The sequence below is a fragment of the Melopsittacus undulatus genome, chromosome 1 (assembly GCF_012275295.1).
Source record: "Melopsittacus undulatus isolate bMelUnd1 chromosome 1, bMelUnd1.mat.Z, whole genome shotgun sequence".
Taxonomy (NCBI): domain Eukaryota; kingdom Metazoa; phylum Chordata; class Aves; order Psittaciformes; family Psittaculidae; genus Melopsittacus; species Melopsittacus undulatus.
The window spans coordinates 153741424-153769372 of NC_047527.1; the positions used below are offsets into that span (position 1 = coordinate 153741424).

At 41.8% G+C, this 27949-nt stretch overlaps 1 protein-coding gene across 1 annotated transcript in view; it reads left to right on the top strand.

The window, feature by feature from the left end:
• Window positions 1–700: 700 nt before the first annotated feature.
• ARPP21 (cAMP regulated phosphoprotein 21) overlaps window positions 701–27949 on the top strand; it is a 118167-nt gene continuing 90918 nt past the window's right edge. Inside the window, exon 1 of the mRNA XM_034066498.1 lies at window positions 701–987. The gene's annotated coding sequence lies outside the window, so the exon portion shown is untranslated. The remainder of the gene's footprint in view (window positions 988–27949) is intronic.

Sequence of the window (27949 nt, forward strand, 5' to 3'; positions counted from 1 at the left end):
TTCTTACGGGTGGCGGATGTAGTTGATGCTTCCTCAGCATCTCTCGGGTTTGCATGCAGTGAAGGAGGAGCACAGCACGGGAGTTATTGTTGGGTATCCTAGCAGCTTGCTTTCGTGAAGGAAAATAGTTCATGTTGCTCTGTTTAGCATCATTCTATGTCTGTGCCTTTCACCGAGAGCTCTTGTAGATCAGACCAACTCATCCAGAGCAGCCATTGCGCAGCCTTGTTTAATTGGTGCCTTTTTCCTTTGTAATTAACTGGTTTTGGGGCATTCATTCACCGTTTTGGCTGCTGGGGGAGACACACTCCCGTTTCGGGTGCCTTATTTCCCGTGCTAGGTGTGCGTTTGCGGCTCCGCTCTCCCATCCCTGCGCTTCCAGGTGTGTGCGGGTTTGCTTGAATTCATTGCTGTGAATGTGCCGGGAGGGGGGTGGGGGGGAACACACACATAAAGGCGTTCAGGAGCAGCACAAGTGTTTGCTCATCCCCTCTTTGACTTCTCTACCATTTGCTCATCCTCTCTTTGACTTCTCTACCCTTGCGCTGAGGTAGATGCATGCACTCTTGTAACTGGCATATGTAGATTATAGGCAAGTACAAATTGAAGCTGAGGGTGATGGGGAGGGGAAAAAAAGGCAACCCAAATGACTGTAAACTGACCTGCAACTCTTCGGTCGCATAATTTAACTGCACGCTGGTTTTTGTTCTAGCAGTCTTCGTCACGGATCGAGGCAAGTTTATGTGCACAGTTAGGCTTGCACGTTGGTTATCTCGCAGTGCCTTTGCCTCTCAGCTCCCACTTGGGCATGGTTACCTTGAGAGCTGTGGGATCAGCACTGCTGGAGCATGCTCCGGTGGGGAGAGCGGGTGTGTGCTGGTTTTAATGCTATTTAATGAAGATGCTTCTCACTCTGCAATATACGGAGCATAATGGAAGAGCAGAGCGGTGATTGGTTATGGATACTGGAAAAGGAGAGATGCAAAGGTAAAAATGGCAATCCCTGAAATGTTTCTATTCCATTAATGAAATAAAATGCAGGTGTGCAGGAGGGTGCTTGATTCACTGGGGTTAGAGCGTTTGGTGCTATCTAAGATGATATGAGAAATGATATCAAAAGTTGGATGAAACACTGCAGACAGGAGCTGGTTTTGTGCCGTTGATAAACCTTAATTGTGTGTGGGTATGCTGAAGTCAAAGGAGAATATGCCATTTTTGTTCCTTTTGGTTTTTAATGTTGGTGTGTCTTCAATGGAGTAGTAGCGCTAAGAAGCGTCTTAATACTGAATTTGTTCTGCTACTAACTGGTTTCAATGATGAAGTATTTATGTTCTTATCAGTAGCCTCCTGAAGCAGGAGTTTGGAGTTTTTATTCCTCGCAGTTAAAAGTTATTTCAGTTGATATTAAGAATCCTTGTTGCATGTCAGGCTCGCAGAGTGCCAGCAGCTCTAAACCTCTTGCAATATACGTGTAAAGGGAAATACCTCTAGATGAATACAGTGTACACCGTTATGCACGATGCTTGAAGGTACTTTTGGAAGTCTGCCTTGCTTAGTGCCGTGTATCTGCAGTCAGAAATACATTTGTGAGCTATTTGCAAGTAGCATGTGCTAAGAAACATATAGAATCATATTGCCTTGATTAAAGATGTCTTATATAAAACAGCTGTGTTTTCTGTGTTGCCTGCAGTTTTACATGATGCAGGTCTAAGGAATGGCTGAGTACTCATCCTGCAAAGCCCTTTCTCAAGCAATTGTTTCTATTTGCTCTTTGATTGCCCCAGGGCTAAGTGTCCAAGTGAAGGTTGCTTAGGCAAGTGTTGCGCTGCATCGCACCCATGAAGGAAACATTGCATTGGGATGGTAGAGGGAACGCAGTGATGGTTTTAACATGGGTGCAATGGTAGGTCTCGGAGAGAGAACGGTGCAACAGTCAGTTGGAAACTTCATCCTGCTGGAGCAAAGCTGTGTGCCAAAACCTGGTGGTGTTGCTGTTCCCCTTGGGCTTTACTGGGGTTGTTGGCATGATTACAGTAAACTGGACTTGGCTTGATAAATCTCTGCTGTTAAGCGGAATTTCTGGGAGTACATAAAAGAAACCCAGACAGTTTTAGGATCTGCTGCACTCTTCCTAACATCTTCTTTGGTTATGAATTTAACAACTAACTTTAAACTTGGTTGAAACGGGGAGAAGTGCACTGATTCTAGGATGGCTTACTTACAGTCTATGTTCCCTCTCATAGGCATCGCTCTTGCTGCCATCAGTGGGAGCGTTACATTTGGAAGTGCATCCAGGCTTTGGTTCGATCCTTTTATCAGTGCTAAAGACAGATGCAGGGACAAATCTTCAGCAGCTGTAAATGGATGTAGTTCCATTGGCTTTAAGAACAGTGTAGATTTACACCAGCTGACGATACACCCTTCTGCTTGTATCGTGCCGCATCTGTAACTTGCATTGAGTGGTATTATCGGTTCTGATGGTGTTAATTTCAGAGTAGGAAAAGGGTTTTGGCAGACTGGCAAATCCTTGCTTAGAGGTACTACTCACAAATGAGTGGCTTGATCCAGTGAGTGCTCCCAGCTCCATTTATTCACTCGCTTGTAAAGAGAATTTGTAACTTCCGTGATTATTTAAAGGAAATGCTATTGGTATTAAGGAATCTATTTTAAAGGAATATAATTAACCATTGGCTACTTGGGAAGGAATGTAATTACTGTGCAATAAACCTGCAAAATCAGTTTGTCCCCTGCTCGTTCATTTATTAGCTCTGAAGTTCTGCATTAATACACTCAGCAGGTAGTAAGTCAAGCAAATGGGTCACTTTTTATTCATCTAGAAGATTGAAACAGTCATCAAACAAGTAATAAATACATGGGAAAGACTCTGTGTGACCCGATGGAGAGCACTTGGTTCTGCAGACTTAAAAGTGCTGGGTATGAACATTTCTGTGTCTGTTTGGTAACATGCATTTCTAGGGCGCGTTCTCTTTTGATGGCAAACTGCAACGCAGGTAAGTAGGATTTTCCCCATTTTAAGGCTGAGTAAATGGAGTTGCAGGTATATTATGCAAACCATGTGAGGTCATGCATCTAGTTTTTGACAGCCATCAAAATGGGATCTATTCCAGTCTCCAGCCTTACACGGGTCACCCCTGATTAATTGTTGGGTTTGGCTTTGTTTTCTGGTTTTCCCACCTCATACATGAAATGATGACTTTTGGAAACATGTAGATCTAAATAAATTATATGTGTTTTTAATGGTTGAAAGGTTACATCTTGGGCTCTGTTTAAGAAGGCGATTTAAACCCAGATCAGAACAATGGCTACCCTGGTTTGTGTGGGTGTATCAGTGTGCATGCACACACAGTTGGTTAGGAAATAAACCAAACATTACACTATAAACCTACAATACTTCCTGCTTTGAAGAAGACTCTTTGTTTTATAAATAACATCTATGTTGTGTTCTTGACAAGTAAGTCCTCATTTGCCAGTGAATATCCAAACCACTTAATTACAGGACCTAAGAGCTAAACTGCCCATCGTTTTCTTAGGTGGTTGAAACTTGATGTTAGCTCATATGGGTGCTTTACAGGAGCTAAACATGATGATGCATTGCTGATGGCCCTGTGTAAGAATGCTCCCTGTATAGAGGTCTTTTGTTTTTCCTTAGCGTATCTTCATTTATAAGAAAACATGAATTACCTATATTAATACTTAAGGTGTAGCGTATGTACTTCTATAACATCCTACCACAGTTGCTGTCTTCTACCTGTAAATAACGTTACCAGTGTTTACTGCTGCTTCCCTTTTCACTGTTGGTGACTTCCAGGCAATCCATCCTCAATACGCTTATTTATGATTCCTTGGAAAAAGGGGTTACTGAAGATGTCTCCTTTCATGCAAATATATTGGGTTTTAATCTATGGTGAGATTCTTAACCCATGTTAGATTGTTCTAGACTCCTAAACAGGTAATAAACTGGTATATGAAAACATTACGTCACTTTTTCCCCCCTCCCCTCTTACACCTAAATTCCCTGTTACTCAGAGGAAGAACTGGTCTAAATATGAGGAGAAATACAGAGAATCAAGGGGTAAACAAAACAACCTATTTTACAGCAGTGAGCACATAAGGGCTGTTGAGATGAGGTAACTGCTGTGATGAACGTGGTGAAAATAGCCAGTCCTAGAGAGCCCACAGGTTTTCCTGCTAATGCTGAAGAAGCTATGCAGTGTGAGAGCGATAATATCATACAGCATGACTTAGCTGAAATGCAGAAGGCGTAGTTGGGCTGTGACAGCTGGGAATGTGAAATGGCTGATTTGGATATCCACTTTCTGAAGCGGGTTTAGTGTTTTCTAGTCTCTGGCAATACATGGAGGCAGTAACCCCATAAGGCTGTTTTTGGGGCGGACACGTTCACATAGCGTATGTTGAAGCGTGTAAGGTGAGAAGTGCGTTTTCATAAGTGAAAGGAAATACTGCCCTAGAGAAACTGGGACATTTTAGGCTGATTTCTCCAAATCAGAGGTTTGCTGTTGAGCTTTCAGGCCAAGACTCACAGTTAACAAGAAGAATACCATGAGAAAGCCAAGTCCTGTGTGAAGTATCCTTGTAACTTAATGCTTTTTAGTGTATTTCTCATTTAGTCTTGAGCAATAATATGATTTATTTATGAGGTGTTTATACAGTGCTTGTGTTAGAGGTATAGAAGCTTAGGAGCATCTTCCAGCTGATGAAATGCCTTCAGGATTTTGAGTCAAAGGAAAACTTCAATGGTCAGTAGGATGGTATTAAAAACTAATAAGCAGTTAAACAGGACCTGCTTGAACATCCCCCTTCCTTCACTGTTGAATGCTTTGGCTTTTATTTAGCAAAGCTTTGCCTTCTGTTTTTAATCTGTGCTAACACATAAAAATCAAGTTTAAACGAAGCTTCTGTTTCATCCCCGTTTTAAGAGCCACACTTTACTGGATTCATAAAACCATCCGAGCCAGTTTTATGCTCTAGGAATTGAATTCCATCATCAAAAGCATGCCTGAACAGCTGATAATGTTGTCCTTAACCCTGTTGCAGCAGTTGTATTTCTATTGCCTGGTGAGTTGAAGTTTACCTGCGCCTTCAATACAGAAAGCATTTTGTAAGCTTTGGTGACTTGCAGGGCTTCTCATGGTGGGATAGTTTATTTACTGCGAAGGAAGTCATCACAATGTGGTCCTGAGTAAAGGGGGATAGCGGGGCCATTCAGTCGAATGGAGCTAATGCAGTTAACTGCAGTGATTGGAAGCACATTATAAATACGGTTCAATCCTTATAGTTAAATGCTCTGTGCTAAATAATGTTGAATTCAATGGGAAGTTTTACTATGATGGCAAACTCCCCAGGAAACGCCTGTTTTCCTAGGGAATCTGCTCTCATGTGGAATAGGTATAGCACAGTGTGCTTCATGCTTTTGGGGTGTTTGTGCCATTGAACTCAACTGGAAATGCTGTGCCTTCAGCAGCACAGAAGTAAACCCTCATAGCAGGGGTTCAAACTGAACTTTAAGGCTTTCCCATTTTTGTGTGACTGTTCTGTTTCTAAATACATTGCCACTGGCATAACATTTAAAATAGCTTGAGTTTGCTTAATGTATTACAAAGTATTTGTCACGGAGTCAGAGATGTGTATGGTGCCATAAAAGCTTTAGGAGGAACACATCAAATAAATTGCTCCACTCTGAAGGCTCACCACAGATTTTAATGTAAGCCCAGGAAATGTCTGATAGCTTTATAATTTGTGTATTTTATAAAGCATGAAATGTAAAGGGAGGAGGTCTGACTATCAAGCTTCTGGGGTTTCTTCCTTTAAGAAGAATCAGAGCTTTCTTCTACCACCAAAAACCAGGAAAATTGTGAACATTTAGATCTGAAAGGGAAGCATAACGAGTAAGTTAAGGCATCTTTAAGTACTGTATTTCATTACATATACTACCATGAGGAAAACGATAATGAAACCGTGTTTGATTTGGGTATGGTTTTTTGGGGAAGCTTTCATTCACGGAAAACAAGTCTATATGGAAAACGCATTGTACTTAGAAGCTTTATGTACCTCTATGCTTTTCCACTACAGCACTGCAATCTGCTCTGCATCTGAGCAGTGAAATGAAGTGGTCTCTAGTGACAGGGACTGTGGCAAGCAGCGTAAGAATCCTGTTAGATCCTAAAGACAATTAATTATTGGTGATGGATAATGTACCTATTGTTTAATCTGTGTACTCATGGAAATGACAAGCTTTGGAAGGAGTCCTTGAATGACCTGCTTCTTGAAGTAACCATCTCAAAACCACAGGCTAAGATAAGGGAGTGGTGGGGGGGCATAATGGAGGATGAACAGCAGTAGTACTGCTTGTAATGTGAAATCGGGTTATGGGGCATCACGAGTAGGAGGAACGCAAAGGGAAGGAGGACTTTAAGTAAATGATAAAGTAAATTTATAGATGGTGTATAATGATGCTGAATCAAATGAGCATACAGATATAAACCTATAGACGGCCTTATAGCATCATTTGTTTTCTGATTAAGAGAACCTGATGTGTGCAAATGTGATCCCTGCCTTGGTATGGAGGATCGGGACCAAGTGACGGCTCCTCTGCAATCGCTCTTGGTCTCCTCAAATCGGTGGTTACAGGAACTGCAAATGGTCTGCGTCTCCCCATTTTGCTGTTGCAGAATTGCTCCCCTCTGCCACCTGCCTGGCAGAAGAGAAAGGAGGATGAGGAAGTTGTTGCCAGGGTTTGAGGGCAGCCATACAGCAGCATCAGTGAGGGTGGGTGGTGGTACTTGGTCTGGGTTAATGTCAGTGGGTGAAGCTGGTGGCTGAGTGCTGGGGAGGCATGTAAGATCCTGGACTGTAATGTGTCGACAGTTCTTCCATGAGAATAAATTGGTTTCTAGCTTTAATAGCTCTTACTATGCCTTTAACCTCATAAATTAGCCAGGTATTTACTGACATAGCACGATGTGCCCCGTGACTGCACAAATTCACACCTCTCTATGAAGGGCTTTGTGTTAACAGGAAAGGACTTGTCAAAAAGAGCAGATTGAGAGGCAAATCTGGATGCTGTGGTTATGCTGCTGGTAACCACACAGCCATGGTGGTGGGGCTGTGGCTCCCACAGACACGCTGCCCACTCCTCCTTTGGCTGTGATCATTTCCGCATTGCGGGAGGAAGATGCGGCAAGCACCCACCTCTTGCGAAGCCCACATTCCTTTGATGTGCACATTGCTCCTCAGGGGTTTTGGGGGGGATAACCTAATTGGCTGATGATGATTTTTCCTCTACAGATCATTGCTTATAGAGCTGTATGTTCAAAGAATTGCTGTGAACTCTTTTCTGTGTTACAGGTGCGTTCCATGTGCGGGCAATGACAGTCAAAATGTGGATTCTTTTGGCCCTTATTCCTGTTTGTGTCTATTTAATAACATACGCTTGTGTCACATCTTTATTGCTGTTGTCAGGCACTTCAAAGGCGTCTGTAATGAAATTGCATGGGTGTATGAGCAGGTCACCAGATAAGACAGTGAAATACTGCCCTTCGTAATAAAACATTCTATTGATTAAAAGGCACAATTTCAACATGTGGAAAATGAAATCATTTCTGTTCACTTCAGTACTCAGCAACTGCAGTAATAGCTGAGTCTTTGACTTGCCTCAAGAATGACAGCAGACTGAGGCGTTCAGTTGTGTGTGATATTTAAGGTCCCTTCCATCCTGACCCATTCTGTGGTTCTGTATTATGAGCAAATTCTGTGCCATGGGAATGCGTTTGCTAGATTTGCATTGACTCGAGATCATAGTAAAGGAGGCAGGGAAGTGGTCTGAGTATTTCTGATGCATAGTTAAATGTTCCCCTGGGATGTATAATTTATTACCTGTGCCTGATGCTTTGAATGGGACTGGCAGATGATGGTGCAATGTACCAGTGCTGCTGGGATTCAGAGGCTTCGGTTTTGACCTTATCTGGGGGCCAATAGCTCAAGGTGCTGTTGCTGTTAAGCACTGTAAAACTGGAAAACAGACTTTCAAATAGCCTTACAGCTGCGTCAGAGAAGGTAAAAGATACGGAGGGGAGCTGGTATTGTGTTATCCTGGCAACAGCAGCGTGTGAAGTAAAGCACATGGAAGTTAGGAGACTTACTGCATCCTTAGGTGTAATGTACAAGCAAGGGATCTTCCTTAAAACCAGCCTGACATAAGGGCAGGAAGTTAAATTAGACAATTGACTGCAGTCCCAGTTTAAACTCTCCTTGTTTTGTGCTTCTTTCCTGGCCGTTTCCACGCATGCATCAGTTGTCTGTGGCCATTTTTCATGCTGGACCTTTGCTTTATGTAAGTTGTGACCCTTGTGTGAACGCCGCTTTGTTAAACCAACCCTTCTGACTTCCTGGGTTTTCAACATTTGCTCGTATTTTGTAGCTTGTTTCAGTTTCTTGCCCCTGTTTGAAATGACTGAAAACTGATTTATTCATTCTATAGGACTGCACTTTTAAAATTAACTGGTTCTGTAGGTATTTGGACAGTCAGTTTATGATAAACATGTTATATAAAACCTACTGTCATTCAAAATATGCCAGTTCCAGATCTCTTGGCATTAGTTTTGGTATCCCCTAAGGAGGGAATGCCAGAACAGCTCTGATTGCATCTGAACCAAAAGGGTTTGCAGTGGAATCTAGAAGACCTTGTGCTTTTGAACTTCATATAAGCAGCTCCTATCAGTCTCCCTGGGTCCCTTTGGGGCCTCTGTTCAGATTCAATAGCTCCATGGAATTGTGTGTTCGGTCAGTGTGCCTGGAAGATGTTGTGTCCTGAGCTCTCCATCTATTTATATAGATTTTTTTGCTTGGATTAGTGGTATTTTCAATAAATTTCATATTTGGCAATTGCTTAGAAAATAGAAGTAATGGAAACAGCACAAAATGAAATGCCTTTGGCAATGTGTTTGCTGTCAAAGGCTCTTTACACGTTGGCTCCCTGCCCTTTTGTATGGACAGCTGTCTGTCATGTGAGCAGGAGATCCCAACAGCCATGCATTATGCTGGATGCAGTTTACTGTGTTGCTGGGTTGTACAATGAAAAGAAGGGAAAAAAGGATGGAGTTCTTATGTGGGTGATTTCTGATTTCATGTCTGTGCGCTTGTTGAATAAGCTTGGCAACAACACCAGCAGCTGATGGTTATGTGTTCTTCTCATGACTGTGATTATAACGATTACATAGCCACAGATCTGGTCAGAAGTGGAGGAGATTGATTGATGGTAAAGATAGTTACTGGTAAGGACATCTAGCTTTCTGCCTTTGAGGACTATATACATAATCCATTTTTGTGGAATACCTATGCAGAAGTTCCTTGTATAGACAGGAAGGTAAAGGAGCTGTTGGCTGAGATGCCTCATTGGAGCAGACGCCTGCTGTGTTGGAAGGAGCATGGTTTGCTGCCCTCCTCTGAAAGCTGAAATGTATTTTTTCCTGGAAATCTCATCCTTTTTCCCCATCTCTATCTGTTTTCCTTTGCGTGTGTTTGTTCTGTGTTGCTGAGATGGAGCAGGATAAGCGCCTGTATTCAGCTGCCAATTAGGGTTTTAATTCCCTTATTTGGTTTTCAGTAATCTGATTGCCATTAGTGCCTAGTTCACTAATTGCCCGCTGTACTCTGTCAGTTTATGATGGAAGTAACAGTCTGAGTCTTCCGAAGCCTAATAAAGAAATGATGGCAGCAGCCCGAGCAGATGATGGATAGTAGTTATGAACTAATACATTTTGATGGCTTAATCTCCAGGCTGGTGGACAGTCAGTTATCCCCCAGCAGCATTGAATTGCAGAAGTCTCTCACCGGTTCGTGGGCAAATTTCAGTGTTATGTGGAGTCATTCCATGGTTTAGAGGATGTCATACTAACAAATCACTTATTCCATAAATAGTGATGCTCATCTCAGTGATAACGGTATTCTTGGGTTGTTTGCTAAAGAGAAGGGGGTTTTCTGGTTTGGTGTGTTTGAAGCCTGTGTGTGAATGTCTGCAGTAGCACAGACCTGGACCACAGTGAGGTAGGCTTGCTTTTTCACATAGCCTACCTTTAAGTAGACTTTGGAAAGCTCTTGCTTAGTTTTTACTTCATTATCCAGTCTTAATGCTTGCAAATAAAGCCATGAAACTATCACCCCTTATAACTATTGCTGTAACTAGGAGGCACATGCAACTGGATTCTGTTTCTATAGGAGGAAGCTGGTATCGCTAGCAGATCCCTCCAAGATGTGCATTCATGTATTTTGAAGATACAATGTCTGTCCTTCTGAGTAAAATTGAGATGAGATAGTTCCCAAATGACTGAATTACTGGTCTGCTGCTGAAGTGCCTTTGCAGTGCAGCAGGTAGGAGAACCACTAGACTGCATTTGGGAGAAGACAGGCAAAACACTTGTTTCCAGCTTCCTGCTAAATTCAGGCATTGGAACATCCTGGGATGTGGTAAGGGATGCTGCTATAATGGTAACCTTGCTTTGTGGTCTTAAGCCCACTAGAATGACTGCAGATGCAGAATGCAGTGTGGACAGTGTCTGCTCTTATGCTCACTGGTGACAGCTTAATGAAAAGAAGCTTTATTCTTGAAAACTGATTTATTTTGCTGGCATTCCAATAAAGACAAGATGGGAAAAACAAACAAGAAACCCCAAGCTTTAAGGTGAGGAGGATGACACTTGGCTAATCCTGTTACTGTGAATAAGAGTACATGAATGGGCTAACTAGTCTGCCAAGGGACAGGATGTGTTTGCTGAGTCACTAGCAGAACAATGGGACCATTGCCTTTTAAAGGATTCTGTGGTGAAATACTATGGCAGTTTTGTTGGGGTTTCTTGTCAGGTTTTCAGTGCTTCCAAATGTGTCTCTTGGGCTTATTTGGGTAATTTGGGGTTATTCTTTACCAGTGAAGGCTCTTAAAAAAGATTTATGTCTTTAAAATGGGCCTTTCTGCCAGTGGGAATAGCTTCGAATTCCAGTGTTACACGTGGTACCAGTTGGGGAGCTGTATGCTGTACCAACATCCTCACAGAACAACACAGCTTCCCCAATGAAAGCCTTTTCCAAGAAGAAAAGATCCATGGGGGTGTTGTGAGTTAACATGGAACAGGTTCAGGAGTGGTCTGCTATGAGACAGTAACTTGGGGAAAGATAGTGAAGGAATAGGAATCCCTGTTTGTTTCTCTTCCTGACATTCTGAAGCACTGACTTTCCCTTCCTCACGCTCAGCTTTGGGAAGCATGGATGTCCCTTGGGAAGGAGGCTAGGCACCCAGCCATCTCTTATCAGTGTGAAACTTCTTACTAAGGATTCCTTTGGGGAATGAACAGAGGAAGAAAACAAAACAGAAGGAAGGGTTTTTAAACCAAAAAATGCACTTTGGGCTCAGTTTCACTCCCCAGTGAAAGCCAAGCTGTCCAGCCCCTAACTGGTGATCCCAAGTATTAACTGTACAGTATGGTTGTACTACATGCTACTACGAGGAGGATAACCCAGTGGTATAAAGGACTGTTCCCATCAAGGCTTAGGAAAGCACCAGGAGTGAATCCTAACTTGGGTAATGAACACAGACTCGAAGTGAAATGGAGCTGATTGCCTTGTTGAGTTTCACTGATGCTTTATCGTGTGCTCTAATGGGTATACATCTGCTGTACTCAAGGTACTCCAGAGCAGTACTCCTCCTGTGTAAATGGGATGTGAAAAGCTGGTTTAGGAAGTGTAGGCACTGCTGATCAGGCCGGTAGAAGAAACATCAAGAATAGCTGTCCAATTATAATACTGTGTTGGAAATAACTAAAATGCCATCACTTTGGTATTCAGATGCTGACATGATTACTTGTTTTCCCCTGTGTTTATTGTCAGTGTTATGATGCAGGCTTGTACGCTGCTTGTTTCTTAGCTCATTCATTTGTAATAATGAGCCATTATTATAAATCACTTGTAGTGCTATTTCAGTCTAATAGACTCACAGCAAAACAGATATTGTAGACAGAATTTTGCATAAATAAACCCATTTCTCTCACTCTTTCACTTTCCAACCGACTTTCTTGTAGTAGTAGTAGTAGTTCCTTAAACTGTTTGGTCCAGAAGTTGAAGTGTGCTTCAGGAGGTCATACAAAAGGAGCATGGAAGGCTTTTCTGTATTAGTATTACTCCAGTTAAAAATGCCATCTGATCTCAGCCTGTCTCCTCTTGGTTTTGTGTGAACTGCTTGAGCACCTGAATCAGAGAGTAGAATCATAGAATAGTTAGGGTTGGAAAGGACCTTAAGATCATCCAGTTCCAACCCCCTGCCATGGGCAGGGACACCTCACACTAAACCATGGCACCCAAGGCTTCATCCAACCTGGTCTTGAACACTGCCAGGGATGGAACATTCACTACCTCCCTGGGCAACCCATTCCAGTGCCTCAGCACCCTCACAGGAAAGAATTTCTTCCTTATATCCAGTCTAAACCTCTGCTGTTTAAGTTTTAACCCGTTACCCCTTGTCCTATCACTACAGTCCCTAATGAAGAGTCCCTCCCCAGCATCCCTGTAGCCCCCTTCAGATACTGGAAGCTGCTCTGAGGTCTCCACGCAGCCTTCTCTTCTCCAGGCTGAACAGCCCCAATGTTCTCAGCCTGTCTCCATACAGGAGGTGCTCCAGTCCCTGATCATCCTCGTGGCCTCCTCTGGACTTGTTCCAACAGTTCCATGTCCTCTGTATGTTGAGGACACCAGAACTGCACCCAGTGCTCCAAGTGAGGGCTCATGAGAAATCTCATGTTCTGTTATAGCAAGCATTCAGGCCTATATCCAGGAGAGGTTTTCAAAGCGTGGAGCTGCTTCTTGTTTGTGTTTTTAAACCCTGATGGTTTACAACAAAGTTTGGTAGACAAAGCATTTCCAGAAGGCAGCTTTTGAAATGGCTCCAAAGGAGACCTGAGCTCTTCTGTTGGAGGTGTGTGAATTCCTCTCTTGTGTCTATATCTGCACTTGGGGTGATGGGTTTATAAGAGATCATCCCCCTTTAATAAATGGTGATTATTTATAATTGCCTGTGCTAAGTTCTATTGACTGTTTCAAACCTGTTCCTTGTCCTGGCACAGCTGGATAATAATTGCTGTTGAAACTGGATCCTTTATGTATGTGTTCCTGTTGGAATGTAAATACTTTTCTAAACAGTTCAAGCATGAGACTGTAGTGATTGTATAGGTGTATGTAAGAATTTAATCGCCTGTTACATCTCTCTTTGGACTCTTACCTTGAGGCTCTTCTTTAGCATTAGAATCTGCAAGGATTCTAATCTCAAGGCAAAAATAATCCCTTGATAGGGTTTTTCTACAAGCTGGTTTATGGTTAAGCCCAGGCTTAGCCTGGTTTGCTGGGCTCTGTGTATGTGAGAGGTCCTGGCTTTTCCTGTTAAGCTTCCCCTGGCTTCTGCAGCATCAGGGGTATCACTTGGATGTGAGCAGGACACAACTGCAGTTTGTGCACTGAGATAACCAGTTCTCTGTGCCACTGGCTTGTATGTGGGGGGTGCTGCTTAAATCAGTGGCTTTTGGATAAAAATACAATTATGAAACAATTAAACAATACAATTCTTTCTTCTTCTTGCACTTACTATCTCTTCTATAACTGCTCCATACCATTAGTTTTAGGCTTTTTACAGTCCTTCTCAGTGCTGCTGAAGGCTCATTTTGAGGAGCAGTCCTGCTGGTACGCTCCTTTGTGCCAGAGGTTGCATCCCCTCTTTCCCTGCTTATACAAGGAGGTACCAGCCATGGATAAGTGGCTGGGACAAGCGTGTTGGTTGCTTTTCCACTCTTGTCTTCAGCACTAAGAAGAAAAGGGGTTAATTTAAACCGGGAGTTATCCTTTCTCTTTTCCAGCTGGAGCATTGTGCCTGCCCTGCTCTCCAAGTGTTCTGTTACTACTGGAAATGCTGCAGCTAACTCCAGCCAGTCTTATTGTGTTGAGTAGCACTCTGAGTCCCTGCCATTGAGTTCCTTTGCATTTTCTGGTGTTTCTGGTACCATGAGACTACCCATTTCCCATGTCAACGAGAGAACACTGCTATGACAGTTGTGCCTTCCCTGTCTATGCAAGTGCAGCTCCGCTTGCATGCAGAGTGCTTTGTTTGCTTTCTTAACAGCATCTTATGTGCTTGAAAACGTGTGATGCGTTTTACATTCTGCAAAACCATGATATCCAGAGGCACAAAGCCCAAAGCCAGGTTTGGTAATCAAATAAGCCCATGGCAGCAGTAAAACGTTAATGCTTTTAGCAGTAGTTAGCTCTTTTAAAGGTAAGATTGCCTGCTAAAACCTTCTGTGTCAGCCAAGACGGTGTTGTCCTGCGGTGGTGAGGTATAGGTTGAGTTAGACTGTTGTTGGGTTTCTGATTGTCTGGTGAGAAAATGTATCCAATGTTTGAGCAATTAAAAGTGCACTTGCATTCAGTCCATTTCCACATTGTGTGTCAGAAGCAGGAATTGCCTTCCACGTGTGTCACTAACTAGCCTGCATCCATGTTTCTTTAGGACTTAATGCTGGCAAATAATTAGGTCTGATCTGCTGGAGCAGTTGTGATGGTTGTAGTGTTAAATTACGTGTGTCAGTGGGTACAGGACATCACTACCCATTTGTCCCCAGCAGGATCATACTCAGCTGCCATTAGCTTCCATATGTGAAAGGAGATACCACTGCAGTCATGGTTCAGTGACTTGTTTTGCTTGTTGTCTTTCTTGTATGTATGTAGAATGCTCAGCTGTACTTCACTGTAACTATGGTTTTGCATTCACTGTGGTCATGAGAGGTGAACTAGAGCTAAGTTAGAAGCAGGGTATAAAAATGGTTAAGTTAAATCTAACCAGGTGAACCAGTGACATTTCCAGTTCTTCATAGTCACATGTACACACCAGTTGCACAACTCCCTTTAATTCCTATACAATCTCCTAAAGACCAAGGAAACCTGGGGTAGTGGTCAGGCTCTTTACCATCCCCAGTTCACATCTGGAACCAATAATCCATAATATAGGAGCAAGCCCAGAAACAATGAAAGCAAGCTCCAACCTGAGATGCTCTCCTGGGAGGTAATTGTGAGTTTGGACCATACTCAGAGAAGTGCTTGGCAGAGGAACTAAAGAGCATTGAAAAGTTTTATGTTGTGTCTCTTGAAACAGAAATGGATTTTAATGTACTTAAATTATCCCTTCAGACCTCAGGTTCTATGTTACTATAACTCTGTTTTGTTTTCTCCCCTGTCTGAATTGCCATGGATTCCAATGAGGTATATGAAGTTCATTCTTGCACAGCACTGGTTCACGTACTTGGATTGATGCAGCTATTTAGCAGGTTAAGTCAATAAGCCTTTTTCATAAGAGATTATAAAACCTGAAGAAGTTTTTCTAATTGTATTATATTCTAAGAGGAAATGTGTCTTTTTTTGGTCAGTTTTGTCAGGTTGCTCATTAATGTTTTAATTAACTAACTCTTTAATGTTTGGACTTAAAAGAGCTTTGATGTCAGTAGAAGAAGGCAGAGTATTTTCAGTGTAGAAGGAGGTAAGCTGATCAGGAGGGTGTGTAGCACATGGATGGAATTACAGCCAGCAGCCGCACAGGACTGTGCTGTGGGAGGGCTGGAACTGTAGCTTTGCCAAGCACAACTTCAGCTGAAATGCTGCTAATTCTGTTGTGGCAAGCAGTCAATGCAGCCTGATATTTGAATCAGTTGGTACAAGATATTAAATGTTCACATATTGAGAAAATTGCTTCCACTGAAATTGAAACAGGTTTCTTCTATTGCGTTTAAACCCTTGGCAACCCAAAGAAAGTGGCTGTCCAGAAGTTAAATGCTTGAGAGACCTTTCTTTACACTACAGAGGGTAATAGTAAGGCATCTGATAATGAAGGGAAGGGAAAGATTATCCCTCAGAGGAGATCTGGTGCGTGCACTACCAACGTTATGCAAGCCGTCTGACAAGGCTCTGTGAATGATGCTTGGACAGCCAAGTGTTTTGTCCTTCTTCAGGGAGTAGCCTATTAGTAGTTACAATGCCAGCCATGATACCCACCAAAAACACAGTAACTGCCTCTCTTTATTGCTGCTCCTCTGCCTGAGACTTTATACCTCAGAGGTTTTATATTGAGAAGCCCTTTTGAGGAGGAGAAAAGTCTTACAAATGGTTTCAAAGGACTGATTTGAGCCTCCTGAAATGAGTAGCCGTAACAGTTATGCTTTGGAGTTGTGCCTAGAGTTTACAGCCAAGATCAAAAGGTGATTAAACGTCTCCCTTTTTAGTCCCACACACTGATAAAGGGTCCTTTACATTGAACAGACATAGGTGGGAGACAGATGGGGAAACAGAGATCAGTGTTCACACAGACAGAGCATGGGAGGCAGATGCATTTGTAGCATCAGTGTTGGGTTTTCTTGGTGAAGGTAAGTCCCGTTCTTCCTAATAGTGAGAAAGCATTTCCCAGTGAAGTATGTCTTCAAATAGGAGGATAATGATGAACCTAAACTTAGTTCATCTATTTGTGAAAAGTTACAGGAGTAAGAATACCTTTGAAACTCATGTTTTATTTGGTGTTTTCTTTCCTGGTTTGTTTTATTTTCAGTACTACCCAATATTCTGATCAATTGCCTTAGCTCTATATGTTGTAATATTATGATTACTATTATTATGCCGCCATGTAGATTGCAAACTGTGATGTCCCATGTGTGCACATGCAGTATACTGAAATGTCAGATACTTCATGTCTTAGGCTGTCCTAAGTATGAAAATGGCTATATGCCAGAGCCTGCAAAACAATAATGTTCTTGTCATGCTTTGATTGTAGCCAAAACATGAGAGATGCAGGATTTTGGGGTTCAAGATAAGGTAGACAAGAATTGAGCAAGTCCTCATAAGTATGGAAGCTTCTTTCTCATTGTGGTGCTCTCATTCTACCAGCTTCAGGCTGGTTCTGATCCACAGCTTGGATCAGAACTGTGCTTGGTAGGTAGAGTGTTTATAAGTGTTGAGCTTCTTCACTGTTGGTTTTAAAACTGTAATTGAAAAGATCCATCATTGCCTTTTCTCTGCCATGGCTATTCTTCCTTTGATATAGAATTGGTGATGAGTGAAAGAAGCTTGATCCTGTACATGTTTGTGCATAAGGAGGTGACTATTTCAGGCCATGTTGGTTTGCTAGAAATAGAAGTTCTCATGGTCAAGGCAAGGACGTTTGAGAGAGATGCTGGTTTTGGTAGGCTGGTATGACTCAGCACTGAGTCCTGCTTGTTGTTCCATTCTGAGTCAGGAAGCAACCAGCATGGATGCTGGTTAGTGTGCTCTGTCAGTGCCTTGGTGGTTTGATTCTGTGAGATCCCAGTGTTTCCCAGACGTAAGGTTTCCAAGGAAAGGAGAAAGAGCCTTTGTTGAACCTGACAGTGGAAATTTGGGCACTTCTATCAGATAATATCTTTCAGGAGACCATTAATCTTTTGCATCCTAACCTTTGGTTGCATAGCTAAAAATGCACCATTAAGCATAAAGTAGCATGCCAGCAATTATGTTTGGCAGCTTTTGCACCTGTCTTCGGCCACAGCAAACACAGATTCCCATCTCTGGTGGGATTCTTTTCCAAATCCATCTCCTCACCGTTACAATCTTAAATCCAGACAAGTGTTAGCATATGCCTCTAGTCTAATTGGAGACTAGAGGCATGCTAGTCTCCAGTTAAAGGACTGAGGTCCTTTATGTTTGCATATGTCCTGTTAATGGCAAATGCAAGGTTTTTAAGCTGGCTGAGAGAAAGCAGGTCTTGGCTGTCTGCTTCATACTGGGAATGCGATCAAGGGGATCTATCTGTGTTGGTGATAATGCACACTGGACTTGTCATAGCAAAGTATTATATAGAAGGGATAGTGGATTTATTTGCCTGAGTGATGTCTTTAAAGTACATTAGTGTAGGTACTGGTTTTCCCAGTACTTGACAGGCTCAGCTCTTTTTTAAACCCCAAATTCACCATGGACTTGAATAATTAGAACACATAAAAATGATAATATTCCTCTTTTTTCCCCCTATTTCCCTGTATCTTTTCCTTTCTTTTCCTCCCTCATTTTTGAAACAAACAAGGAGATTAAGTACCAAAACTTCATTAGTACAACATTACAGCTGAGAATGAAATTGTCAGGATGGCTGCTTATGGTTCCCACAACAATCATAACTAGGCTAAGTTGCACATATGTATGAAGGCATAAAACACAGAATATAACAATATGCCATACTCCTTATAACACATTATACATGCTGTGGGAGCCATCTCTGTGTTGACTCCTGTGTTTTTAAAATCTCCTTGAAAATGTAACATGAATGTGTTTTTCCTTCTGCATATGAACTGTTTTCTGTGCCCACTGGTGATAAAAATCAGGCCATGAATGCCACCTTGCTATGCCCATGAACTCTGCATAGCAACCGGTCCTCCTTCGTTTAAGGTTTCTGCAATGAAAACTGATACAAGATGAAATAAATAACAGCATGCAGTGAAATGAGAAGTGTAAAGCAGCGAGCTCCCACTGCGGCCACGTTACATCTCAGTAAGTTCCAAATAACCTCAGATAAATGGTGTTTAGGAAAACAGATTGAAATATGGGTCTGCAGACACATGGGAAGGGATACTTACATTAAAGTCCTATTCTGCTGAGTGGGAAGTGGTGTACTGTTGTGCAGTGTAGGCAGCCTTGGGTTCATGTACTGCTGTACAGCTCCAATGCTAATGCTACACCATGTAGAAGTCAGGGGGTTACTTAAACACTGACCTGGTCTGGGTGATTGCTGAAGCAGACATCACCAAGCTGCTATAGCAGCATAGCAAGCCCTACCCTGTCCGGTAGTGGGATGTCATCATCTCCTTTTACCCTGCTTCGGGTCTCATCTTTATCATGTTTGATTTGGTTCTGATGTTTGAATGTTTCAGCTGTCAGCCCAATGCAGATTTTAATGTGCAACTTACAGGACCAGGAGGGTTGACCTGAAGCTGGTGATGGAAAGGTCTGATTATTTCTGCTCAGTTGGAGAAGACAGCTCCGTTTTTCTGTGTGTTACTGTTGTGCTTCAGGCTTTCTGCCATCATCCTCCTTGACTCCCATTGAAATCAAGAGGAGTTCGTATGGAGCAGCAGGATAGTTTGTAATCAACAGCAGGGTATTGCATTTACAGTGATTTTGCTTAATTTGCTGTAATTGGAGTTGAAGTGCAGAAATCCTATTTAGTTGTATCTTATTATAAAAGGCTGGATTTTCATAAGGGTATTTTAGTGTTCAACTTTCCTTGGAGGTTAATGGATGTATCAGAGTCCTTATTGCTCTGCATTTTGAGAAACTGAGGTTTAACATTGATTAACAGGATGCTGATAGGACTTTACAGTTCTTAATAGAGATCTGGTTTTGTCCCTGAACATACACACTGCATTCCTGTTTCATTTTGCCTGGTGGTTTTGTTTCCTGTGTTATGGTAGCTCCAAGCAGGTCCTGTCAAAAGGTGGAGGCTGCTGGATAAACACTGATTTGAAAGGTATTTTCCTCATCAGACAGGATGCAACATATTTCATTTTGTAGGTCCAGGTGAAATGGTAAATTAGGCTTTAACAGCATGGTGGTAGCTGGAATATTTGGTAAGCAACTACAGCTTTTCATGGTTTTTATGGTTTACCAGCAGCTGCTGGTAAACTTGCATTAGTGTTGGAAGCTGTACTGTGAGGAAGTAGCTGTGACAGCTACAGCTTCTTGACTTGGTGCTTGTAAGTCAAGAGGAAGGTGACTGTTAATGAAACCGGTTGTTTTTATGGTCACATAGTAGCATAGAGGTGCTAACTTGTGTGCTTGTTTTCTATAAGCTGGCTGTCTGACCCAACAGCCCCTCCAGGAGAACCAAGGTTCAGAAGAGGGGTAGAAAGAAGCCAAATATTACTGTTCTTTGAGGTTTTATCTATGTAATAGTTCTCTGACACAGAAAGTATCCTTTTGCTCTAGCACTGGGATCATAGTCTTGAGGTGGGTTCAGATCTCCTTGCATGCAGGAGTTTCAGGTCTCAAAACAAGCTTGGCTTTGCTAGTGATGTTCAGTTGAGCCTTTACTATGTTGGACTGCATGATGCAGTAGCACGAGCGGTGGCAGGCCTGTTCTTGGTCCTTCCTGAAGAGAAGTTACTTAGATACTTAGAGGACAACCTCTACTATGCTAATAAGGTTTCGGATTCATTATAACTATGGACCCACTTAAATTACAGCATTGAATGGACTGCAGACACTTTATTCTTGACATTAACATTGTTCTGTCACACTTTTAGGGGAAGAAAATGAAACTCATCAGGTTATTCTGTATATATGGTACATACATGTCAAAGCCAATGCCCATCTACAGAGCTGTGAAAAACAATCTGTGCAACATGGAAGCCTAGGCAATAGGAAAAGGAAGCAACTTCAGCCCAGTTAACCCTGTTCAGCAGAAACAAATCCAAGTGATGTTCTGGAAGTCTGAAGTTTAAGGAGGAGATAGAGAACATTGCACAGATACAACCACTTTAATTGAAGATTTGTGGAAATTAAGTGAACTTTGAGGCAGCTGAAACCAACTTTAAATAGATTTTGTTATAAGATTATTTCTGCCAAGTCTTCCCTTAAGATATTACCATCGGGTTTAGACCCTTGGGTGATGACTCAGTCACACAGAAAAGTTTCTTATAAGAACTATGGATATTTTTGGCTGGGGTAATTTCATTTTCATAAAGGGGTGAAAGATTTCACTCTATCTTATGGCTCTGTATGGAAGTTATGTATTAGAGAAAGTCCAGTGGCTCTCCAGCAGAGCTGTTGGTGCGGGATCCTTTGTGCTTCCTCCTGTGAGCTTGGTTGCAGTTGTCACATCTATACATTAGAATATACAGCAGAATGGCATGCAACAGGTCCGTGTGTGTTTTAACCACATCTTGAAGGGAAGCATTTACTGGGGATTTGTGCCAAGTTTCAGAATTGCTTTGTGTGGTTTTGGGATTCTGCAGCACTTACAATACCCTGGAATGGTTCATTTGGCTTGTTCTTTTCTATGAAACACTGATTCTCCCTTTCCCTTCTCAGGGTTTCAAGTTATACAGCAGAGACAGGTTTTTAATCAGTATTCAATCAGAAGAGACAGGTTTTTACTCAATATTCAATGAGGTTTGTTTTGCTGTAGAGTGTGTCATAAATGAAGCAAAACCTACAGCAAGCTCGTTTTGCATCATTTATTGTCTTTTGTGGGAAGGTCTCGGGCAGATAGTATTTAATGTTGGAAGAAAAGACAAGGGCATAAATTCTTGGTGTTGCTCTCTGACATCTTGCAATAAGACATGCAAAGGATAAGGTCTTTTTTATTAGGAAGGGTGATTTGCAAGCAGGATCACAGTTCCTCAGAGCTGGATTTACAGTGACAGGAGTGGTTATTGACTTGCCCTTTCTTGTACTTGTGTCATGTTTCATCAGCCTGTAAAATCTTGAAGGTATCAGAATAAATCCTGAGGCTCCAATAGCATAATGATTAAATAGATGGAATGTACTTCATTTACAGGTAGACTCTCTTAAATGCTTAGGGTGGTGGGGGGAGTAGTCACTGGATTATATGGTTGACTACTACTAAAATACTCATAACCAGCCAATATGAAGTTTTAGTTGCAGAATTTGGGGCAGCTGAAGTTCCAAAGCAATCATTAAATCCCAAAATCCCAGCATTGCCTTCCTGAAATGTTATGAGAGCCTCTTGTTTTTCCAAGAGCTATTAAATGAAGGTTCCATTTAACAGCCTTGTTTAAGGTCCAGGCTGGGATTCAAGCCTGGAAGTACATCTTTAAAGAATCTGTAGCATGGAACCATCTCTTACTCTTGTATATATATATGCATATATATACATATGTGTGTGTGTATGTATATATTTGTCATTGTAAGTCCCCTCACCTCCACTTTTCTTCTTCAGGTGTCATAAAACATATCCCCCTCTACCATTCCAGTGCTGTGTTTCTGTTTGCTCTCTTCTGCTGAGCACAGCGATGAGAAGAAGTGATGCTATGGCCATTCTGCAGTGGAAACAGAATGTATTAGAGGCTATGGAAGTTCAGTCCCATGCTTCTCTCCTGTAATTTACATCCCAGTGTTTTTAGATCATTGATGCAGTTAGTGGCTCCTAGTGCCAAGTAAGACAGATTGTTTCTCAGCAGGTAAACACAATTTTGGATATTATAGAAGTTATCTTAAAATCATATTTGAACTTGCAGAGACTTCAATCTGTGTAATGAGATTTAAAGCAGCCCAAAATCTCACTGTTCTTCTGATTGTTTCTTGAATGGCCTTTGTGATTAAATATACCTCTTCTATTTTTTCTTCTGGTTTAAATGTAATAGGACATATTCCTTGGAGATACTGGCTTGAATATTTGATTTCTGTTGTGTATTCATTGCTCTCTTTTATTGCGTGTCATGAAGCTTTCTTGGCTAGGCACATGTGGGGTGGCCAATTGCATTTCTAACAGAACTGCTTGGCCCTCTCTCATACATATGTCATCATTTCTTCCCTGAAAAACACAAACAGACATGGAAACACTTTTCCTGCCTTTTTCTTTTGTTCACAGCATCGCTTGGAGCTACCCACTGAAAAGGCAAACATAATGCAGAAACCACAGGGTTTCTGGCAGGGTATTAGCAAGCTGCAAGTCTATAAACTGGCATTGCTGGTTGTGTAAATTGTGTTTCTGCCTTTTCTCTCTTGACTATTGTAGCTGCTTTTGAAGAGGATTTCTTCTTGTTGGCCATTAGGGTGACCAGTATAAAATACATGGTTGGTATTTTATTGCTGGATGGTTTTATTCTTCAGGAGTTGTTGTGTAATACCTTGTAATGAGGAAATGTAAGGTGCATCCCTCCTCAGTACATGCTTTAATAAGGCTTTTAACACAGAGGGAGAACCTTTTTAATGGTTTTAGACCTGGCAAGGGCATTTACAAAAGGTATAAATGTTGGTTTCTGTTTCTACAAGTAAGCTTAAGCTGAGGGTATTTGGCACTCAGGGGCTTGGAGCACTGTGTGGTAATGTGTAATGGTTTCATCGACTTCTGTAGCATCTATTTACTCATTGGGCATTTTCACTTCTAATTTATACTTAGAATGGACATTTTTCTTTTGAAGCCGTGGCAATATAGAGCATTGAATGCAATCCATAGCATGCTTAAGGCTTCTTTTTGTGATGTGTGGTGTTTAATACTTAACTGTGTTGCCTGATACCAGCCAAACTGATGCCAACAAAAGGAGATTAATGTATTTACAGAAAATGCAAGTATGCATACATTAAAATGCAAAGATACAGAAATGAAATACATAAAATGCACATTTTAATATATAGACATTTACATCTGTGTTTATTCTGTATAGTATTAGGACAGTAAGATCTGCCTTAATTTTCCTTCATAAGGGCTTCAGACCATGAAAGAACAAGGGGGATGTGGCTCTGACAAGAAGCAGTAGTCATCCTTAGGAGAGTCCAAGTTAAAACCAGCAATTATCTCCAGATTTGATTGAAAATAGCCAAAATCTCATCTCTACACCTCTTGCAAGGTTTTGGACAGGAGAGTGGTGTCAGAAACTGAACTTGATGAGGTTTTTGTCTATGTAAACTATCACTGACATTGCTCCCCTCAGTATACCGATAGCCAAAAGAAACCATCAACCTAGCATTTGTATTCCAGTCTATTTTCTGTTAAACACAATGAAGAATAAATATTAAAGTGTTTCTGCTGCTATATCATTAATAATAATATATTTAAAGTCAGAAGATAATACTGTACTGGGAACTCTCACAAGGACCAGCTTTCATTGCCTTTGCTGGAGGAGAAGAGCTATAGCTATATAAGTTGTTTGGAATATGAGCTTGGCCAACATACTCTGAAGTAAAATAAGCTTGAGACCAGTTGTCTTTGAATATGGAGAGTATAATTGCACGGGTTCAGAGCAGCAAAGTTAAATGGGAGGAAATATCTCTTAGTATTTTTTAGTCCTATATATATGTGTGTGTGTGATTTAAGGTTTTAAAACCCAACCCAATAGATCTATAACATTCTCTTTTCTGAAGGGTTTTTCTTTAGCTGCAGACTGGTTTTGTTCCAGACAATGGTACTGGGACAAACTGGAGTGAAATAACACTGGGGGGGTTTGTCTTCTGGTTGTTAGGTGAAAGCTTTGTGCTGTTTTGCAGTCGGTGCTTGTCTGCTAAGGCCGTTCTAGCTGTTGAACGCAGGTCTGTTTCATCAGCATAATGCTGCTTTGCTCTCAGCAATTATTTTCCTTCAGGGTTTGCCAATTAAGCTCGGGCGAGTGAAAACGAACCTCATTTGTCAAGAAATGGCAGCATCAAATATAGGGACCATGATATAAATTGGGAGAGAAAACAATCAAGAAGAGCATCTTTGAACCTCAGTGAGCATCAGGCTGTTCTTGCAGCGTTTGCGTTGTGGTTATGCATCCATCCCTTAGTGATGGAAGAAGTATAAAGCAATTGGCCGTAACTTATGGGCCATCCATGTCCTGACTATTACGTGTTTTAAGACTTTGCTTTGGGAAAAGCTGTCCAGAAGATTCTGTGCAAAGTGTGCAGTGTGTAATATTGTTTCTGTGTTAGCGTTGGTTTGGTGCTTGGGGTTACATTTGTTCCTCCTTGGTCTCAACTGGTGTGTGTTTGGCACACTTAGTTACGGTCAATGAAGCACAATGGCTTAGCTGGCTGCTTGCTGATTACCTGCAGTCTGCTTAGACTGAATTCTTCAACGTCATGTATGCTCAGAATGTAGATGTGTGGGGCTTGGGTTTTAGTCAAATCCTTAAGCTTTGAACTGGATGAAGAAATAGATCAAGTTGATCTTATAGTCCCTGTGTGTAAAGCAAAATGGACTTTATCCATGGTTATCCATGAGGATGGGGGGGGGGGGGGGGGGGGGGGAGAACCAGGGCTCATTTCTGCTGTGTTGTTAATCAGTGTTTCATACTGAAACAATAGGATTCCTTTGGGGTATCCTTGTCATAGTCACTGCCTTTGAACTGCTTCTGGTGTTTGTGGAAACAGAGCCTCTTTAGTGCGTTCACCACTGTGCACTGATGGGTGGTGGGATGTCTGTTCCCACAGTGCAGTCCTGGTGGAGGAAGAGCATGAGAGAGACATAAGGAAACGTGGAAGCAGACTGGTAATTGATAACAATTAAATGAGATGTACATGGTAATGGAAATAACGTATACTTGGTTAACTGACAATTAAAAGGAATTGGTTTCTTTAAGCCTAATAGTAAATAATGAGGTGATGTACAGTTATTTCCCACAGGAGAGAACTGTTGAGGAATCAGGAAAGCTGTTTAAAATACAGAACAGCTATTGGCACGTGAATTAAAATGTACAAAGTATTTGACATATACAATGGGGTAATGGAGAAATGTCCTGGCAAGCAGTGAGGTTCTTGAACATCCTTGCAGTGAGATAACTGGAGCATCCTCCCTAGACCCCCTCTAATCCCAAAATAAAGCTATTATCCTCTAAAGGGGACTTTGTGATACAATCATCTTTGATAGCTGGGAAATAGAGCTGATTATCTGGGAAGGTGAGGATCAGTTCCCTTTGAGTTGTGTGTTGCCTTTGTTGGCTGTTGTTTTCATTACAGGATTTGAGAATGACTTTGTGTGTTTTACAAGACTTGTGTGCATTGAAGGGTGGCTGGAAGCACTGCGTGTTTTGAGTCATGGGAGCTCAGTTGTTTTCCACCTCCTACCAGTGAGACCAGTTAGTTTAATGGCTTTGTAGGGAAATTTGTCAGGTTTATGTCTGGGGATGAGACGCAATTTGGCACATGTGTTTGAAAGCCAAATGATTCAAAGGCTCATAGGTTGAGGCTGTTGATCCTGGAAGACTTCAAGTGGTCATCGTGACAGATAAAAGAGCATTTTTGTGAGCCTTTTCTTAAGTATTAAACCCAAACAGGCTCTCCTATAGGCCATCTGTATTTATTGTCCTGGATAAAGCTTCTAGCTTTGGAGAAATCTAACAAGCTAGAGGCAACATCCTCATCATTCTTCTTTGGCTGAGGATGATGACATTGACATGAGGTTTTCTGACAGGGGACTAAAGGGGAAAATACTGGTGTTAATCCATTAGGAACAAGAAGACCCCTTTGAGAAGAAGAATTTAGGTGCAAACCACACAAAAAAGCGCTATGTTTCTGGGTTTTTTCTATTTCTTTCTTTGTTTTTTAGTTGTTGATCTGTTCTCATCCCTGCTATAGGTTACAAATGCTGTGTTTCATGTGGAGGCTGGGAGGAAAGCCAGTGCTGTTCCAAGGTGGAGGCTTCAGGGATGCTGCTCCTTATGCCATCCAGTCGCCTCTTTTAGAAGACAGCTGGTTGTTGTATAGGGTCTGAAATCTCCACTATATTCCATTTCACCCTGTTCTCATCAGATTTGACCATGGTTGACACTGATGGCTCTTTGCTGGCCTGTTCAAGATGGGTCAGTGGACTTTGTGCTGTTGCTTGTACACAGGCGTTTGTGTTCTTTAAGTCCTGGGATTAACAATTGCATCTGCTGACAGGAGGTCTGCATAACCCTTTACCCATAGAGGTCTGTGGCACACAGGAGCAGAAAACAGTCAATCACTATACTTGTTTTTGCAGTGAAGATGGAGAAGGGACAACATGAAGTCAAGGGGAGGTGGGAAATGAAATGAGGCTTCAAATACTTCCTTTAAAGATACCTTTTTGTTTCCCCTTGTTTTTAAGGTTTAGTTTTCAGTCTCTTAATCTGTGGGATTCCATGTGTTTCAAAACCTTAATTTATATCTTATTTTTAATTGGGTTTTTTCCATACTAAAGCATTTTGGTGTGAGAGCTGGCATGGATTATTCCCCTGCTATACTAATACACAGCAGCAAACTTAGCTTCACAATGCATACATGTATTTCTATGGGATATATGGGAAGCAGTGAGAAAGGAGCACACAGTACTTCCTGACTGATGGTGCAGGTTCTGAAGTCTAGGACTGGCAATAGAGGAGTCGTGTGTTCAAACTAAAGCTCCAGGATTTATTTTACTTGCCTTTTGGGGGGGGTTAGTGGTGGTTTGAGTTGGTTTGATGTTTTGGGGGGGGGAAGGAGGCGTTGAAACAATAGGTTTTATATCCCGAAGGTTTGTTTTGAAGCCACCACAGAGAGTTGAAGCTTTTGTTTTCAGTGTGAAACCTGAGATTGTGTTCAGTTTGCTTGATGATAGGAACTGGCATATATTAAGTAAATCAAATAACAGAAAGCTTATGCTTTAAGCCATGAGAGTTTGGCCACATTGGCTGTGTGTACTGATAAGATAATGCCATAGTCCATTTCCAGTGGTTTCTGTTAAGTTAGCCATAATGAGTCAAAGCTGTCTTAGTATCTCTGGATGAGGTGTATGTCACACAGTGGAAATCATAACTGACATCTCAGCTCGCAGCTCATGTGTTGTATCTGCAAGCCATTCACATGAGGGGGTGAACAGGACCCTGACATGTAGGTACTGCCAGCATCAGGCAGTTTGCAGTTGCAGAAGCTGTTCAGGCTCAAATGATTTTACCTCTCTGCTTAGCAGCTTTGTTTGAAGAGATGAGCCCTTGGGTTTCACTCTTATAGGGTGCCTGCTCTCAGTTAAGAGTATGCTGTTTGGCCTTAAAGCCCATTCATCCTCTCTTGGAGAGAACATGTTGAAATGTACCGGAACCATGAGGACCTCAACATTCCTGCTTCAGTATGTGATGCCTTTGAGACCACCACAATGTTTCCTGATGCATAGTACAGAAGGGGCTCACTTGCCTATGGTGTTAAGTGCAGTACTCTCAGG